Source organism: Schistocerca americana, chromosome 1 (assembly GCF_021461395.2).
Source record: "Schistocerca americana isolate TAMUIC-IGC-003095 chromosome 1, iqSchAmer2.1, whole genome shotgun sequence".
Taxonomy (NCBI): Eukaryota; Metazoa; Arthropoda; class Insecta; order Orthoptera; family Acrididae; genus Schistocerca; species Schistocerca americana.
In genome coordinates, this window is record NC_060119.1 from 578,169,494 (window position 1) to 578,185,605 (window position 16,112).

A 16,112-nucleotide genomic window follows, 5' to 3' on the forward strand; every position below is an offset into this window, starting at 1 on the left:
ATCATATAAACAAGGTACACAATGCCGCAACTTTTTATGTATACTGGACTTATTCTAAACGGTGTGAGTCCGTTTCAAATAGCGTGTAACGTACAACAAAGGTACAACCAAAGATTTTGAGACCTGGAGATGACCGCATAGTCTGTTGAAGCTGGTTGTCTTACATAAAATAGTATTTTATGCTATCTTCGCTGTTGAATGGATTTTAACACGACCTTTATGTAATTTAGTGCTATTATTTAATAGGTACATTCGTAAGCAAAATCTAAATCATGTCCAATGCAATTTTTTCGTAAGCAAACTGTGTCATATAATGATTTTAAACAGTCAACATGTATGCCATTTTTATTTTTATTTAAGTTTATGATTTTCACTGACGCCTTCATTCATAGCACAGAGACCTGATATTAATGCTGTTGGTTGTGATTTCGGCGCAGAAACTGGCCTTTCAATTGCTCAAGAACAGAATGATAGGTCTATGCTGTCGAAGCAACGCCTGTCAACTTGGATGGCACTTCAGTCGACCAACGCCTGAAGAAGTTCGACCATTTAAGAAATGGCTACAAACAAACAAGACAGAAAAGTAACAATGAGGAACTTGAGCATTTCTGGCAGAAGCTCCAGAGGAAGATGCGTTACAACAAGACTCCACAGAGAGAAAAAACAACACTTCAAGAGGATATATGGATGTTCTGTGTAAAAAGCTATTTTTTAAATTAACCATAGATAAGCTAAATCACATAATAAAACTCCTCAAACAAAATGCAGAAAGGAAGTTGGCATTTCTAATAAGGTACTTCTAGATGAAGAAGATGAGGATGAGGATTGCCTGTGTCCTAGGTGTCTTAAACCGTCTTCTCACCGAATTCCAGGTGCTGAAAGGATTCGATGGAAAAAAAACTTGTACTTGGTAGGAACATCCATCACGTGTTAAAAATTACGCAAAACAACCTTTTTTGAATAATTTTTGAACTGCGAGATCCTATAAAGCATTCAGACGAAGAATGATATAAGTTCAGTACACACTTTTCTATCAAAATGTTATTTTAGTATATAATCAAAATACAATTAATGGTTGTACATTTTGTCATACATAAAGCTGTAACAATCTATATTAAAGTAAACTGTTGGCACCAAAGGTGAGATGTTTACAGTTACATAACCAATGTTGTAACTAATTAAATGATAAAATCATTTGGGTCAGGTTGCCCTAATTGCGGGACCAACTTACCCCTACTTGGGGTAGGTTGGCCCACCTGATAATACTGTACTAAATATTTTTTAGGAATAGACAATCAGTGAGACGCCGTATACTTAGCGGTAAAGGTGCTGAAACAATATACGAATGATTTCATCTGAAAAGGTCAACTGAAGCATTTAAAATACTAGCTGGAAAGAATCAAGAAATGGAAGTGGTCCAGCTTTCCCTTTTCTTCTCTATGGACCTCCGGAGCACCAGACAGTACTGCATTCTCCCGCTGTCTACTTAAGACTGTGGAGTGCTGTCATGTAAGAAATGAAGCGCTACCACTGGTAAGTCGGCTGGCCTCTCAGTACACGCAAGAAGCCATCTGCTGTTTCTCTGTGTTAGGTTGTTTATCTAGTCCAGTTCCGCAGATCCTAGTGCGTCAGATGTCACAGTACGATTACAATTTACGTTGTATCACTTACTCCCTCTTCCAAATTTCAAAGACGCTGGGCCCCAGATAAAGCGTTTAAGAACATATGAATATTGGGAAAATATGTTTCCAAGGTACGTTACTCATCTACCATTCACCATGCCTTGTAACATACTTTTGATAGACCGTGTATACCCCCACCACACGCTACAGTTATCCGAAGCATATGCGTCATACATGGCACATTTTCAAATCAGACTACACTTCTCCCGACTTAAGGTACCCTGTTTGTATAGGAAATATCAAGGCACCCCGAAAGATTTTCGTTCCATTTGTGTAAAATCACACACACAATATTTGTAGCTGGTAAGCTACTCGTCCACTGCAACTGCGATCATGTGATGTAACTTGTCGCAGCGTGAGAGGTCGCTTACACGAACAATGACATTAATAAGCCGCAACAAATTCTTTGTCTCGTGTTGAAATAGACTAGCGTTCTTTCTTTAGATTATTTCGTTTTGATGTGGTTGAAAGACTTTACTTAGTAACTATATTTTCGTGTTTCTCCGGTGTCAATCGTCTCCCTCACAGGGAGACTGGGTGAGCAAGCGTACCTCCACAATAACTACAGGATCGGTGGAAGGGAGGTCTTGTCGATGGAAAAGTCTGTGCCTGCGAGAGGCTGATAGAGAGAAACCGTGTCGGACTCGGTGGCTGTGGTTCTAACCGCTGCAGAAAGGGCACGCGCCACGTGGGGTGCCTGCTGTCGTTGTCGCGACTCAATACGTCTTCCTCTTCAAAATGATGACCTCCAGTATGGGCTGGTGACAGCGAAGTAGATTATTAGTGATACCAGAAATATTTTGTGTTGGTCGTGTTGTACAGCTTCAACGAAGGAAGATCTGCATTACAAACTAAGCAGCTGTGTCAGGATATTTTCTGAAGGTCGATTTCGTTCTAGGGTCAGACCATCAGTGGGCCCACTACACCAATGAAGAAAAATGCTTATGTAAGAAGTTTGTAACATTAAAACACTTAGCTACCGGTGAAAGGGAGGTCGTATCAATGGAAAAATCTGTGCCTGCGAGAGGCTGAAAGAGAGCTATTACTGACCCATATCATAGACAAATGTAATGTATTGCGAATACATAGAAAGATGGATCCTTTATTGTATGATTATATGATAGCGGAACAAACACTGGTAGCAGTTACTTCTGTAAAATATCTGAGAGTATGCGAACAGAACGATTTGAAGTGGAGTGATCATATAACATTAATAGTTGGAAAGGTGGGTGCCAGGTTGAGATTCATTGCGAGAGTCCTTAGAAAATGTAGTCCATCAACAAAGGAGGTGGCTTAGAAAACACCAGGGTTGACAGAGGAGATAGAGAAGAACCAAAGAAGAGCGGCGCGTTTCGTCACAGGGTTATTTGGTAAGCGTGATAGCGTTACGGAGATGTTTAGCAAACTTAAGTGGCAGACTCTCCAAGAGGGGCGCTCTGCATCGCGGTGTAGCTTGCTGTCAGGATTTCGAGAGGGTGCGTTTCTGGATGAGGTATCGAATATATTGCTTCCTCCTACTTATACCTCCCGAGGAGATCACGAATGTAAAATTAGAGAGATTCGAGCGCGCATGGAGGCTTTCCGGCAGTCGTTCTTCCCGCGAACCATACGCGACTGGAACAGAAAAGGGAGGTAACGACAGTGGCACGTAAAGTGCCCTCCGCCACATACCGTTGGGTGGCTTGCGGAGTGTAAATGTAGATGTAGATGAACAGACATTAAATGTATCACATCATTTAATATTATAAAAGAGAACTTACAGCATTTCAGCTAAGTATCTTACACAACTGGCATAACAGTAATCAGTTGTAGACTGTTCCATTAGTAATATTAGGCGTATGTGCGTAACGTAAAAGTTCCATTAATTTAGACACGTCTGAGTGTGCTAGTAACCATGCACTAAAAACAGTAGGTCGAAGACCTCCTGACGGAGTCATTATGGCTAATAAATTAGGCTGTCAGTACACTGTAGTTACCAACACTGCACAAAGTGCAAGTGCTGAATGCATACAGTGGTTTTACAACATTATTAGTTGACCTATACTTTATATGCATGTGGCATGTTTAAATTAATACTGAATCACAGTCACATGTGGTAAAATACTCCTGTAGATCTTTAAGCATTTAGTATGTAGTACAAAACTTCTAAAGTGACCATTCACTTCACCAGTTTATGCAAAACAATAAGTTTTTCAACAGTTCATAGCTGAAACTATAATCCACGCACTATCTCAAATTATTAACATCTGTTGTATGCCACATTTGTCTTTTAATACTGTTCAGAGTAATAAGAATAGCTGTGGACTACCATAGCTTTTAAAATTCATTTGAGGCCATATAATTACCTGTTGATGTGTAAATGTGCTTTCAAAATAATAACTTACTTTTATAGCAAAAGTTTATAATAGCATAAAATGAAAGAAATTATCTACGGAAGCCACTAAGCATATTCACCATATGTTCTGCAATTTAGTAATCTATCACTACTAGTTACCTCTACCAGGTCAATAATCTGAGTACACAGTCTAATTCCACAATGATTGTTATTCATATGCAACACTGTTACGAAGATTGTATATGTCTAACATACGATAAAGGTTTTTTTTTATTAGTAGAAACATTTTTCAAAATCTCTTCCACAGTCACTTCAGTAGCTCGTAACAACATCCAACTCTGTTGCTTTAAATATTGACTTAATACCTTTGCCTATGGGATTTTCTATCATTACCAGATCATGTCCTGCTCGTTAAAATAGTTTAAATATAAGGTGGCATATATAAGGCTTATTAAAAAATTAATTCTCTTTGATGACATGGCATATATAATTATGTTACCCATGTAACTAATACCTTTTTTTACTTTCACTATATTCTTGAATTTCGTATAATTCCAAATATGAAATGTAAAGTTACAAAAATCCTAAAAACTTTCTATACAACTTTTGAAAACTTTAAATATTTTCCGTATATTGTTTCAGTCGCCATTAATTTTTTAACAGAGTAATGACCAGTTTCAGTAGCTTAACTACAATCTTCAGATCACATATAGTATTATAAATGTATTCGCAGTGTACAAGACAGTTGTGTCATCCAAAACATTCTCATTTAAATCTGCAGGTAATATATGCTACATAGATTTAAAATGAAAATAAAAATGTTATGGATGATGCAATGGTCTTGTACTTTACGTATGCATTCGTAGTACTACTTGTGATCTGAAGACGCTAGTTCAACAATTATTATGCCATTTCAGTGCCTTAATGTCTCCATCGGATGGCCTTTGACCTACTCTATTTAGTGCGTGGTAAAGAGCACACATAAGCGCTTCTGAGGATAATGGAAGTTTCATGTTAGTATATACAGCTAATGTTAGTGGTGGAAAAGTCTACAACTGATAACTGTTACGCGAACTGTGCGTTTTAGTAACTCCTATTTTATAGTATTACGTGATATGCTACATTTAACGTCTGTTCTCGTAATAGCTACATTATGTAATGTTACACAAATTTTATATGTGTATTTTTCTTATTTGGTAGGGTGAACTCAATATGGGCTGATCCTAGACCAAAATCTATAGTCTTTAATAAATGTACTGATACAGCAGTGTATTTCATAATGCGGTTCTTATCTTAAATTAGTAATACACTCACATAAATCTGCTGTTGTATCTTGGTTTCTAATTTATCCTGTGCCGTCAACAATTACTAATTTAAATCGCCTTTTAAAATGGAAATTTTCAGGAACTGTCGTCTGCAACTAGCATGATGAGTAGTCGGAAGAAGGGCAACACCACTAATGGCTGAATGCAAATACGTATTCAACGTAATGGGCAGTTATTTGCCAAAGCGTCCAGATTTACGCAAGCTTACAATATAAATTGGTCGATAACACTTATTTGCATGAGGTGGGAAGGAAGAGGCTAACAAAACCTGCGGTGAACGACGAGGTTATTATTGTCCGGAAACATGTTAGGATTTGAAAGAGATGGTGAAATCAACTACATTTTACAAAATATCTGTCCCTGCACTCACCTTACCTGTTAAGGAAACCACGAGATGCCTGAATCTGGGTGCTGTAATGTGGATCCGTCCCGTCTTCTGACTGAAATCTGGCTTTAATTTCGTTCGGCAATGCCCTCCTGTCACAGCTTTAAAAGTTACTAACCTCACGTGATGCTAGAAACAACAGCAGTTCAACAAAGAGTTGTTAATGGCTCAGCATTGTCACATTCAATACGTGCTAATTAATGGATCAACAATTCTGTCATTGTTGCCTTTTCGCACGATACCGACTGGTGTCTCACTGTATACATTCTTTTTGGATCACAAGCCAGAATAGTGGGGATGTAAATAAGAGTGCATATTCATGTCGAATTGGTTTAATCTAATAAAGGACAGGTCGGCAGCCCCGCTGGTTGTGACAGTGAAACGAGGGCTGGATCCTCGACCAGAGGTAAGGTCGCACGTTGTGACGCAATGTTTAAGGGCGGCCCCGGTGGTCAACGGTCTCAGTTAAGTATAGCATAGGCAGCGAGCCACAATGAAGAGCAGTGTGCTTGGGACCGGTGCGGTGCGAGGCTTCGGAAGGAGTTCCGAATCAACACGTGAGTCTGTGCTATCCTTATGTTCCGGAAGTTTCTGTCCGGGCAGTGAATAACACATTTGTGCTTCGGACCCTGTATTATCTGTGGCAGCGGATTTGATGAAATCTATCAGTCAGTTCCGATCACTGGTCGTAAGAAATGTCTGTGAATTACGGCCAGTTGGTTCCTGAACGACAGCTCCTTGTCAGCACTCTGGGGGCTGCTATTCATCCCCTCGACGATCCTAGAAAATTGTTTATGAGTGTGTGTGCCGTTTTGTGATTTGACTTTCTGTATGTTCCCCGTACCGGTTGCTCAAAAACCTGCGAGAAGTGTAATAGAATCATCGAACTAGTTGCGTCGGTTGACTATTAAATTTACTTAATCGTATAGCTAGGGCCCCCCGTCGGGCAGGCCGTTCGCCGGTTGTCGGTCATTCAATTTGACGCCACTTAGGCGACCTGCAGTCGATGAGGATGAGACGATGATGATGAGGACAGCACAACACCCAGTCACTGGGCGGAGAAAATTCCTCGACCCAGCGGGGAATGGAACCCGGGCCCAGAGGATTGACAATCCGTCACGCTGACCATTCGGCTGCCGGCAGCAGACTAGACTGTTAAATGATTTCATACCTGTTGATTGTTATTACTCTTGGTGTATCAGTGTAGGTACGAGGCCGAGTTAGGTCACGCTAAGTGTAGGCCCCGTCTAAAATGGCAAATCCACATGTAATTTATATCACTTCTGTGACGTGGTAGTAAATGCTTTATTTATTCTTAATTCTGTTCTGCATATGTATAATCTGTAAATTTAATGTGACTGTTCGTCTGCGCCTCATGTGTTGCAGGAGGGGGACCTTGTAATTCTGTCCGTTAATTTTGTGAACATACAGTTGCTAACGTCTCTATTACAACAGGTGGATCACTTGCTACTAAAAATTTTATTTTCATAAAAAGTTCTACTTAGGCTGACAAGCCAATTATACTACTCAGATTTATGCTTTGGATTAGGTTCTTTCACCACCCGAGTCCCATCTTACTGACGGACTATGGTATTGTCCGAATGCTGGTGTGTAACTATTCATCATAAAAAGGGGCCTTGCTGGTACGACACTAGTAAATATGTGTACTCTAATATTTTAGTGAGAGTCCTCTCTGAATAAGAATAAACCTTCAGTTTAACGGTCTGTGCTGCACTATATATTTATATCTGTGTTCTTTTTTTAAAACCATTCTCCGGTTGTCAGTTTTGCTTTATTAATTAATTGGATCATTCTTTATTAAATGCTGCCTCCATTCTCTTATTAGTCTTTTAAATTCGGCCAACAGTGTCTTTCTATTGGTGTAACTTTAATCCTGGTTAGCAAATGGTTGAAATGGCTCTGAGCACTATGGGACTTAACTTCTGAGGTCATCAGTCCCCTAAAATGTAGAACTACTTAAACCTAACTAACCTAAGGACATCACACACATCCATGCCCGAGGCAGGATTCGAACCTGCGACCACAGCGGTCGTGCGGTTCCAGACTATAGCGCCTAGAACCGCTCGTCCACTCCGGCCGGCCCTGGTTAGCAGGTTAGCATTTGCCACTTTTCTATTGCATTAATTGGTTATCTCTCAATTCTGCCACCAGATGCTCATTGTTCCATTATATTCTGCCCGCCCCATCCCCCCCTCCCTTGGCCTGCCGATTGTGACCTTCTGACTTTTTTCTTTTTTTTTAACACTCTTTCGCTTGTAAAAATTTTGATGATTTAATTAAAATGGCATGTTTAAATTTAAATTCAGTTATGATGCACTTCTACTACACATCTTCTGTTGGTATCTTTTCTTTTCAGCTGCTGTATAGGGTTCCTGTTTCTAGGCGCATGCCTATATTACAAACTAAGGACTTCTGATGCATACATTAATACATGCCCTTTCTCCGTGATATACCGCGACGAGTAAATGAATGTATTTTATCTGCACTGGGCCTCACATGAATGAGTGTGTGTACGCATTCTTGTGTGCTAATGTGTTTGCTGCCTCAGTACCTGATTGCCTGCATACATGCGTGTATGCGAGCCTTCGTGCGTATCTACGGTCGTACGTGTGGACTTGCTTGTACCGACGTGTGTGCGTCAGCACGCGTATGCGGAAGAGAAACGGAGCGTGGGCGTGAGATGTGTAAGAGGAGAGCGTTTCTAGCAGTAACCTGCTTGTTTCTACAAGTTTCCCGTGATAAAGTTCTGGAACATATCGAACCAAGCCACCTGTCTTTAGCCGCCTATTTCTTTCTTTGCATTCACCTCGAAACCCGTATCGACAATATTAAAGATTTGCTGAAAGCTTTTTACGACGAAGGATTACAGACAACTGCGTTCACTCACAGTTATTTACCATTTCTTGTGGTAGTATTACGGTGCCTAACTAAGTATTTCTTCAAGTTTGCCTGACCCGTGCAGACAAGGTGGGAGTTACGTTATGATAGGCACATACTCGGATACGTGAAGCGTGTTACACATTTGTAGTTACTTTATTGTACCATTACTGGATTGGAAGCAAGTCAAGAATGAGCCCCACGTGATCACTACAGCAATTAGAGAAATAGGAGGACTGTTACCAGAACATCAAAACCCAAAGATACAAATAATAAATCTTAAAAAAAATAGGTAACCGAGGTACATCCCAAAAACTTAGTGCAGGCCTGTATCGAAAAATAAATACCTACAAGAAGTGTATCTTTGATAAATGAGGCGTGAAGAACTCTCGTATCAAGCATTTCAGTGGACTATTGATCAGACTGACACAAGATTCGACATCAACAGGTAAAAGTTTTATCGAGCTTCATTTCACACATGGTGGAAAGAAGTGAAAAGGGAGAAAAGAAGGGAAGATAAAACGGATACATACCTACAGTTTGCACTTCTGTAATTTTATGTAAATTTTTATATAGTTCAGGATTCGTGTATGGGCGGCTAGTATCGCATAATTCTCTCTGTGTCCTGATATCTATGTCTCACGTCCACACTTCACGTAAATTAGGATAAAATTTCTGCAGAGCTCTCGTGTTGTCTTTTTCTTGCTACATGTGCTAGATTTTCACGCATAGACTCGAAAATATACTATAACTTATTAATATCTCAGACGAGTGTTCGTCGTTTCTAAAATACTTTATTTTGCATCCTAAATAATGCATGGTGTGTCACATAACTGAAAACAAAGTTTCATCTGACTTGAAAGTTTTCGTTAGCCGTTGTCATACTTTCTTTCTGCTAAAATATTTACGTTATATATATTTAATACAGAAGAATGTGGATATTCAGATATCTAATTAACTTCCCTATAGAAGGGAGTATCTATAAATGTCTCTTTCCCTCATCGTAGAAAGACTGATCTTCTCAACTGAACGTAGTAAGGCACTTACGTGTGATATGCAGAGGATCCATGTAGATGTACAAGTCAACGCTTCCTTTTTATCTTGCCTCTGGTAGAACAACTTAGTCGACAGGTTGTTCCCTGAAGCAGATCTCCCATAACTGACCGCTCATTTTATTTCCTTTTAATTTTAATTTCGCTCCGATTCTATAGTCTTTTTACTTCACAAGACATAAATCTCTTTCTTAGTTGTATCACGACTTTTGTTTGTTAACGTATCAAAGCAGTACGTGTTTCTCAATTTCATTCGAGAGTGTTTTCAATAACGTCTTTGAGGATGGTGATATCGTCCGTAGATGGTGTTCCTAGTCTATAACTGTTTTGATTTTATACCAACTTTGTTTTTAGTATATCTTAAAGCATACAATTACACTGCTTCAATATATAGGGCTTAGTCTTTCATAGGATTGTTGATATTATTCCTACAAAATGTTCAAATGTGTGTGAATTCCTGAGGGATCAAATCGCTGTAGTCATCGGTCCCTACAACTACACACTATTTAAACTACATCTACATATATACTCCGGTAGCCACCAAACGGTATGTGGCGGAGAGCAAAATTCGCACCAAAGTCGTATTCCCCCCCCCCCCCCCCCCTCCTCTGTTCCACTCGCGAGGGAAACACGATTGTCTGAACGCCTCAGTACGAGCTCTTATTTCTCTTATCTTTGAATGATGATCATTACGCGATTTGGAAGTTGGTGGTAATAATATATGCTCTACATCCTCGGCGAAGATTGGATTTCGGAATTTACTGAGCAGCCCCTTCTGCTTACAGCGTCGTCTATCTGCAAGTGTGTCCCACTTCAAACTTTCTATGAGATTCGTAACGGTCTCGCGATGGATAAATGTACCAGTCACGAATCTTGCCGTTCTTTGGACCTTCTCAATCTCTTGAATCAGATCCAACTGGAAAGGATACCATACGGACGAACAATACTCTAAGACTGGACGAACTAACGTATTGTGAGCTATTTCCTTTGTTGAAGGACTGCATCGCTTCAGGATTCTACCAATAAACCGCAATCTAGAGTTCGCCTTACGCGTTACTTGTGTAATCTGCTCATTCCAGTTGAGATCATCTCGAATAGTCACACCCAGATACTTGACTGATGTTACCGCTTCCAAAGACTAATCATTTATTTTGTAGTCATACGTTAATGGGGATTTTCGCCTTGTTATACGCAGTAGGTTACACTTAATGATATTGAGAGATAACTGCCAGTCATTACACCACGCATTTATTTTCTGCAAATCATCATTGATTTTTTCACAACTTTCGTGTGACACTACTTTCCTGTAGAGTACAGCATCATCGGCAAACAGTCTAAGGTCGCTGTCAGTGCCATCAACCAGATCTTTTATGTAAAGCGTAAAAAGCAGAGGACCTATTACTCTTTTTTCTGTTGAAGTTACCCCGTTCAGGACAAAATACTGCTTCCTGTCTGTTAGAAAGCTTTCTATCCAACTACATATGTCACAGGACAGCCGCAAACACGCACTTTTTGTAGCAAGCGACAGTGCGGAACTGAGTCGAAAGCCTTTCGAAAGCCGAGAAATATATCATCAACCTGGGAGCCGATATCGAAAGCCTGTTGTATATTACGCACAAACTAACTTATACTAAGAAGAACACACACACCCATGCCCGAGGGAGGACTCGAACCACCGGCGGGAGGGGTCGCTCAATCCGTGACATGGCGCCTCAAACCGCGCGGCCACTATTATTCCTACATTCCAACGGCTCGATAACTGTATACAGTACAATTTGATCATAACATGCCATTATTCTTTCCAATAAATACAGAATGCTTATTCTTGATATCTCGCATTTCATTCTCGTTAGCCTGTAGCTCTGTTTACCTTCTTCTTGGACACTGACTTTCTCTGTTCTCCTCCATGAATGGCAGAGTCTTAAATTGTCTACGAATATGATTAGGTTGTAATTTCACGTCTCTATTGGCAGTGCTGAAACACTCATCCACCAGTTCTGATACAGAAACGTTTGAGCTCACTGGGTCCCTCACCGCCCTAAAGAACAAAGGCGAACCTTCTATGCGGAGATGATTGCATTGCGCATTACCAGGCTGATGATGACAATTTATTTTCCGAACGTCGCCCCATTAAATGAAACATGGGTTCATCACTTCGAATCGCAGACAAAAAGACTTTACGCGAAATGGCGCCACACCACTTCTCCACTTCCAAAGCCGCACCATCAGCCGGTGATGTCATGGCGGCAGTCTTCTGGGGCTCTGAAGGGTTTATTCTGTATGATGTTCTCCCTCACGAATCAGCTATCAACTCTGAAATGTATTATGCTACCCTCAGGACATTGAAAAACGACTTCAGTGAGTTCGGTGCCACAAAAATGCAAATGAAGTTCTCCTTCTTCATAACAATGCAAAGCCTCAGACAAGTCTAAGCATCCGAGAGGAGCTCACAAAACTTCATTAGAGTGTTCTTCTTCATCCACGCTACAAGCCTGATCCCTCACCTAACATCTGTTCAGCTCAATGAAGGATGCACTCTGCGGATGTTAGGGAGGTTACTCATGCCGCAGGACGTTGGTTCCGAAGTCGATCAGTAAACTGGTACCATGCGGGCATGTTGGCCCTTCCAGTAAGGCAACGTAGGGCTGTCACGTTGAAAGGAGACTATGTTGAAACATATGGTTTTGTAGTCAAAAGGATGCGGAAAAATATGGTGTATTGGAATCCTGAACAAAAATTGCCTGCCTTCAGAAAAACAATGCATTGCCTTATTTACTGAACGTCTGTCATATATGCGTACGTCCTGTGAATTCATAACACATCTTGTGCAGTAGCACACTATCAGGTAACGTAGCGTAACGCGGGAGAACTATCGTTTTGTATTTTATAATATAGATGTATTGGTTCCAAAAATGGTTCAAATGGCTCTGAGCGCTATGGGACTTTACATCTGAGGTCATCAGTCCCCTAGAACTTAGAACTACTTAAACCTAACTAACCTAAGGACGTCACCACATCCATGCCCGAGGCAGGATTCTAACATGCAACCGTAGCGATCGCGCTGTTCCAGACTGAAGCGCCTAGAACCGCTCGGCCACTCTTGCCGGCGATGTATTGGTTCCAGAAGGGGGCGTATAAGCAAGTACATGACATAGAGATCGATTACAGTGTAGAAGGTGCTGTTCTAGTATAAATCCAGTTACTCAGAATTTGAGTCACAGTCAGGGGAAAAGGCCAGTAAAATCGACTTACATGAAGATCTGAATTGGGTGAGCATGGTATCTGTGCGAGCTGACACTGCTGATGATATAACACCAATTGAACACATTCCTTTTCCAGATATTTTCTCGTATAAACTCCCGATGTAATCGGAGACTGTATGGTATCACTCAGCCCTAGGAAGTGATTTTATTTCCGTTGATAAACAACTATTTATTTGTACAAGTATGACTAAATAGGCAGATGACGTTTTATATAGTAATTAAAGTTCGTGGAATTATTGCAAACTGTAATGGATAATTGTATAGTATCGGTCACTATTTTCAGTATTATACGGCTGAAATTCGGTGTATAGAGCATAGCGGGGTGTTCTGACAATCAACACGAGAAAGAGGACGTACTGCAGCTAACGCACGCGGACAGCGGTAGTGGGCGGCGGTGTTGCGTTTCATCGTCGAGAAGTCAACGCGTTGGCCGCGCGATGGCGCAGGTGTGGCGGCAAGCAGCCTCCTGAACCACGTGCAAGCTGTGCTCTCAAGTGCCGTTCTACGAGAACAGGCACAACGCCGTACATTGCTGCAGTTACACGCCTGTACGCGTTTAATGTTGCTGTATTATGTAACTGCTGTAAAGCAACAGCCCTAAAACTAATATTTTACTTGAATAGTAGCAGAAATGCAGTGATCCTCAATAAATTCTGCCTAAAATTTTTAATTTTTTCTTCATTTACACCGCGAAAGAAGAACTATACTTCTATCTTAGTTTTTACGTTCTTTCTTGTACCTTGCAAGGTTGTGTAAACGGGTAATTTGAATTTTTCTTTACTGAGGTACATATTATCACGGAAGATTTATGACGATGTTCTCTCACAGAGCAGACGCAAGCAACATTTACATCATCAGAAAATCAGTTATAACAACGTACTGTAGAACGGGGAATTCGTTTATGTATTTATCACTAAACTCATAAGGATTTTCTTTTCCACTGTCACAGACGATATGAATTTCAGCAACAGAAATGGTGAACGCACTGTATTTGTACTTACGAGAGATCATAGCGAGGTCCAGAACAGTTCGGTGTTACTCGTTAAGTTCACTAGCTATTACACTGCAAAACTTCCCTATGGCACCTTTGCAGGTCCATAACCTCTTCAAAACATATGTCCCCGTAAGTAATGTATGAGGAGTTGTTAAGAAACGTCGCGGAATTTTGTAATTTTGCATTCGTCCTATTCTTGTGAAATTTCGTTGTTCTGTTTGTAAAGAAGTCTGAAAAGTTGGATATTTTGGATATTGTGTCTGTTGTCAGTTGTAAAAAGGTAATACTGTCGATTATTTATCAATATATACTATAAAAATAGGTGTACAATGTGCGTGCGGCTGTAATTTAGAAGCGAGTCCCAGTACGATTAAGGGAGTTATGTGGTGTAACCCTCTATCCACCATCTATGCAGATGGTTCCCGTTTTACATGAAGGGCGTTATTTTGATGATACAAGGGCTAGAAAATTTCGTCCTCTATAAATTTCTAGTATAGAGCTTATTCGAGAACATTCCACAACACTCGAGAGTATTCGAGAGCATTCCACACCATTCCATAATGTCCCGGGATGGTCCACAATGATCCAGGATCTTCTGGAATGTTCGAGAATAATCTGGAACACTCAGTAAGATTCGGGAATTTTCGGCAACATCCCGGAGTATCCCAGATCACTGTGGAACATTAGAGAACACTCTCGAAGGTTCTGGAATGTTCTGGGACATTGTGGACCATACGAAGCCTTTTTTTCTTATGTTCTGGAATTCGCCACTGGTGCGGCAACCTATTGTTAGTGGTATAGATAGCAATACCCGTCGTGGGTTCGAACGTCAGTTTCTTATCTGTAACGAACAGAGGAACCGGAAAAGTCGTGCAGTGAGTGAATTAAAACAAACAGTGAAGCGCGAGTAGTGAAAGTGATACAGTGCCTGAATATAAATCGAAAATAAAGTGTGAAAATTGTGTAAAGTGTATCTAGTGTATTTCTTAGTAAAAAGTTGAATTGGTTTATATTTTAGACAATGCTCAAACATAAAAGAGGAGGAGATCTACCCAGTTCTGAAGCAAAATGGCGAAAAGAAATAGAACAGCGGGAAAGCGAAACAAACGCAGAGCGCGAAGCACGTCTAAGTGCCCAAAAGACGAGAAGGAGGACCGTGAGAACAAGAGATATCAACGAACAACGAAATGAACAGTCTGACGAATCAAGAATTGTGACACAATCTTGTAATAAAAGATTGCGAACTCAAGTTAGCCATGAAAATATCACTCCACGAAGAGCGCGGGCGACGACAAGTAAACAGTACAGCCTAACGAATGATGCATTCCTCTACGACACGACGAAAGAATATAACAAGCACAGACACGTCGTAATCAAGAAATGGATAGCATCTGCCTATTAAGCAACGCGAAAAATTTCAGGAGAGATACACCGGGACTCTGTTGCATGAATGGAAAAATTCAAATAGCACCATTGGAAACACCACCCCAAGAATTTTTACATTACATGACCGGATAAACTCAAGAATCGAAACAATTAATTGAAAATATAAAAGCGTACATCACCTGCTTCCAAATGACTGCTTTCGGCGCCACCTAGCACTTAGATCAACACTAACAGAGATGAAATCGATTATGCTTTTACCATCCAAGGGCAAATCCATCACAACATGGGATCGTTACTACCACTACTCAACGTAGGCCATGAATTTCTGTAAGTATATTTCATCGGATATGAAGAAACAGAAATGATCAACGATGCACAAATATCAGTGAGTTGAGACGAGAAGTATCTCGAGATGTACAGAGGATCTTACACAAGTACAATCAACAGATTCACTCTAGACCCAATGATTTATGATGACTATAAAGTTATAATTCGAACAGAGAAATGACCACGTGAAGAACACGAACGTTTATTTAATGCACCTCAAACAGACGAAGTCGCCATTGTAATTGTGGACAGTAGAAATCCAAGCCATTACATACCTGTACAACGAAGAAAAGAAGAACTACAACGCAATGCAGAGACACTAATTAATATTTCTTCACGGAGAGGGCGGATATTATTTTAATGTGAAACAAATTCACACCTGAGGCGTAGAAACGAACGCAAAAGTCACTTCGAAGCATTTCTATACTTTCCGCTTAGTGGTCAAAGACAGTGAAACATACAATC